The following is a 4,871-nucleotide window of genomic DNA, read 5'->3' on the forward strand; positions in this document are numbered from 1 at the left end:
CAGAGTTTGGATCAGATAGATCTATTTTTTGGATACCACAGCACAGTAAAGCTTTTCGGGAAACAGTTAACATTTATCTTTTATGACGAAAAGTTGTTCACGATGGTAATTTGAAATAAAAGTGAAACTAGATTTGAATCATATTTAAACCATATAGATCTATTTCCGCGGCTGAGGATAAGATTTCTTACAAGTAGTAAACTTTTCAGAAAAGATTTAATTTAATGATGAAAATTGATCCACAGTAGCAATTTAGCAAAAATATTAACAATAGAAAACAGTAGGATCAGATAAATCTATTGTTTAATCGCTAACATATCCAAGTATCATCAAAAGTCAAGCTTTAATCTCTGGTTTTTTTATGACGAGACGGGAAAAATAAGTAATAAAATTCTTACAAAGTACATTAAGTTTGATAAATTTTGATCAGGCCGGTTGATATTTTGGTCGTCCCCCAATATGTGAGCTTTCCTGAAAAGTTTGTTTTTACATGCAAATGAATATATAAACTTTGGTGTATAATCAAGAATACGAATGAATAAATGGACTAGGGTAAGGCATCTAATGTACTAAATTGCTTTTTAAGTGTTTCTGAGGAAAATTCAATTTTTCCTATACTCGCGTATCTTCGGCTAGATGTTTTATAGGCACAATAATTTAAAAGAGATAGTTACCTTTAAGGAAAGTTTATCTTAAGAATAAGTCTTTAACTCATTAATTTCAACCCTGCTTAAAGATGTATAGACGATCTTCGATTCGAATGTTTTGAGTAGAGAGTATTTTCTTTAAATATATTATCGCAATGACTATAACTCGGAATGAAAAATTCCTTTCCACACATACGATGTGCTTTGAATGTAGTCTCCTTGTTGAATATGTGTAGATGTCTCTCGGAATACAGCTCTAAAGGTCGTTAAGCTTTTCCAACTGAACTGCTATACCTTTCAATTACATTTTTAACTGCAACTCGAATCCACTTCAGTTAGTTAGCTACGGCTCGCTTCCAAACGGCTAATCTTTAATATAATACAAAATATTTGCTAACTGCAAAATTGAAAAAGTATATGTATGTACTGATAGACTTGGCTGAGTTTATTTGTTATTTATAAAACGAGACCTCTCTAGTTTCTCGTTTCATTGTGATGTAGGGTATTCAAATTCCAAGTTTGCTTGATTAAAGTCCTTTTTTTTTATTTATTAGATTATATAATGTACATATATATATATATGTATATATGGTGGTGGTGACATGTTTTTAGAGATTTGTTCAAATATTTCTCTTTTAGGTCACATTTAATGGATCATTATCTCATCATGTTAGACATAAAACGAACATCATACAAAATGCCCACGTTCATATGTGTAGTTGTTGTTTAAAGGCCCTTTGCGTTTTTTATATAAAACACATACATACGTACACGTTATTAAAAATTTCCCGCCAACGTTTTGTATTCCAATGCATTATGCGTATGTACACGAAGCTCTCTGTTTTACAGTCATGAAAGTGTGCGCTTATCTGTGAGCAAAAAAAAAAAAAAAACAACAACAACAACAACAGAAAAAACTCAAGTTTTGTGTAAGCTTTTCCAACACATTTTCCAGTCTATAGTTAAAAAAAAACAAAAACAAAAAAAAAAACAAAATAATGAATAAAAATAAAAGAAAAGAAAAGAAAAGAAAAGAAAATAGATCTAATCGATATTTTTACGCATATTTTGTTTCATTTTCAATGCGTTTCATTTTATATACAACATAGATAGCGTACGCTATACTACGGGATGGATAAAAAAAAATATGTTTACAAAAACAAAAAGTCAAGTTAAAAAAAAAAAAAATTATAAACGCTTAGAGACGCATCTTGGATACCCTTGGATCAACTTTGCGCACAATATTATCCTATTATTACTAAGTTAAGAAAGATTTAAGGTGAAGAGAAAAAATTCATTTAACATTTAATTAGGAAATTTAAAATCTATTTATTTATGATTATATCAATGAAATTTGTTAAATAAATTATTTATCTCAATCAGTTCAATATCATTGTTATCAATGTTACAACAATTACCCTTAAGTGCAATATAAATGTTCGATTATGAATTTTATAATTTGTTTCGCTCAGGCATACAATAAACCGATGTAAACACTATTTTGTCCAAATTATCAAAATTGGCAATGATTAGTAAAATTATTGCACTCTTTCTCTCTCAGCCGGCTAATTCAAAAGCTCTATAGGTATGTATGCAATTCTTTACTGGATGAACGTAGAGAATGTGCAAACGGAATATCAAGTCGGTATAGCCTTACCTTTTTTTGAAAGGGTATATAGAAATTATGTTGTGGGTTGCGCGGTAGATATATTCTATGCGAAAAAAAAAAAAAAATCACATAAATGAAATGAGTTCATAAGCGGTTGAGTGTGGAGGCGCTCTTGTCATTATAGTATTTTGTCATCTTTGTCAAGTTTCGCTTACACTGCTGACATTTACTTACCATAAACAAGTCAAAATGCACGAAATAAACGTATGTGTTATGTTATCTAAAAAGTAATGAATCCTAAGAAGAATATGTCGGTCGACATATTCATTTTATACGAATGTATATCCATTTAATTATAATTATATTTCAAATCCTGCTCATACTGTACTCGAATAATGCTATTGTTGGTATTGAGTTCAATATTTTTCATACAAACCAATATATGAAATCTCATTAAATTGTTAACCGTTTTTGTTATTATTATTATTATTTTCCTTTTTCTTTTTCTTTTTTGTAAACCACGCAAGGAACTGTTCTTTGTATTTCCTTCTTTTTTTTTTTTTTTTTTTTACCCGAAAGCTTTGCAAAGTTTATTTTCATATATTTTTTTTTTTTTTTTTGTTTTTTGTTTTTGTTTGTATGGGGGAAAGAAACAAGATATATATATATATATATAAAATTATGGGTTTTATTTTTTTTTTTTTTTTCTTTTTGTCTTTCTCTGCAGAAATTCCTTTCTTTATGGTCTGCGTTTGTAAATCAGCTTTTAAGTGCAATGCCCTTGTTATATGAATACGTGCATGTTTGCATGTTTATGTGATTGCAAAGCATTTTAGTGTTGTCTGTGTGCCAATACATGCAAAAACCAACGTACACACCCTTGCATGCATATGCGTTTGTGTGCATTGCTGTTATCAAAGCTTGTGCACAATAATTCTTCCTCTCCATCAACATCATTGCAGACACAAAGCATCAAGTGAAGGGTGGCTATGTAGCTTAGGGTTACACATACATCTATATATATAAATACATCCATATATATATATATATTAGGTAATATCATGTATTTTAATCATTTTTGCACTAACAAAATACATTTATTGAGAAAAGTTGGGACAATATATATAAGAACCAAAATACATTCCATCATATTGTAAAACTTTTTCCCGTCTTCCTGGCAGCATGGCGATATCGTTCGCATTTCTTTGGCATTTCGAAACTGTCTGCCAGCCAAGCCATGCTGCACCGATCTAAGCAAGTGCTAATCAGGAGGTGAGTACGCTGCGTGAGGCAGAACTTCCCGTTCGAGTTGAAACAGTGTATTCTTGACAACTCGTGTAACACACAGCCGAGGATGACTTTGTATCTGTTAATCGCTATTGCTGGTCTTTTTTGGAAACTAGACATCGTTCAATACATTAGCAGCTTGTAATATAGTATACCTTGCTTGGTCCTACAAACCTACGCACAGCGAAATTTTATGGCCATGAATATTCCGCTTCGATGTCTATGTGGATGGCTCTCCCAAGTTAAATCTGGATCCATTTTTCATCGCCAATCGCAATACGCTTCTCTTTTTGTCTGGCAAGCAATGAGACAATGATGTTGTAACGCCTTTAACAGTCTAGAAGCAGTTGATCCATCAACTGTTAAGCTTTTCGTGAGTTTGAGTTTCTTTGGCTGTCCAGGCCGATCTTTGCCATTGACATCACAATCATTATTGTTGAAACCAAAACCGAGCAACCTCATCATAAGTTTCGAAAATTGTTTGATGGGCTTCGGCAGCAAATTTCCTCAAATCAAATAACAAAAGTAATGAAGATCGGAAATGCAAATCTCAGCGTTCCATGATTAACATCTGTATACACTGTATACACTGACAAGTTCATTGTGCATACACGACGACAAACTCAATGTGTATTGACACTTGGCATTACTTTACCATTTTCGCAAATAGATGCTACTGATTAGTATACATGCAAGTACCTATTATATCAAGACCGTATCAAGAGTAGGGGTTATGCACATAACCCATAGTTATAGTCAAAAATTTTTTTCATTTACAAACGAGCGTTCATACCATGATCAAAATGTTTAAAGTTTCGCTAATCGTAGGACCTTAATAAGGCGGAAAATAGAAATATTGTTCGATCGTTTCTATTCTACCTTAATGTCTACGCTTGTAAACTAATATCAAGGTTTTGATTTGAAAATTAAAGTAACCTCTAGCGATGGAATAATGGCGCGCATGTCGTTCCCCCAAATTTACAGACGGTCTTGTCTATATATCACTATATATATATATATATATATATATATATGTATATATGTTAAATGATTGAGATCACAGATAGAAGGAGCTATCGTCATAATTGAGGTACGGGAAGTATGTACAACACTATTTTATATCGTTTAGACGTCTTTATGACTGTTGTTGGCCTGAAGCACATACATAAATACACATATATATTTAGGTATGTATTTCTAAGCACATATCCTAAGTGTTTGCTTTTGATTTGCTTTAAATCAAAATTTTTTTGGCAAATATAGATATAAGCAATCATACAAACATACATATTATATTTACATTTGTGCTTTATATATGAAAAAAAAAA

Source organism: Glossina fuscipes, unplaced genomic scaffold (genome assembly GCF_014805625.2).
Source record: "Glossina fuscipes isolate IAEA_lab_2018 unplaced genomic scaffold, Yale_Gfus_2 1, whole genome shotgun sequence".
Taxonomy (NCBI): domain Eukaryota; kingdom Metazoa; phylum Arthropoda; class Insecta; order Diptera; family Glossinidae; genus Glossina; species Glossina fuscipes.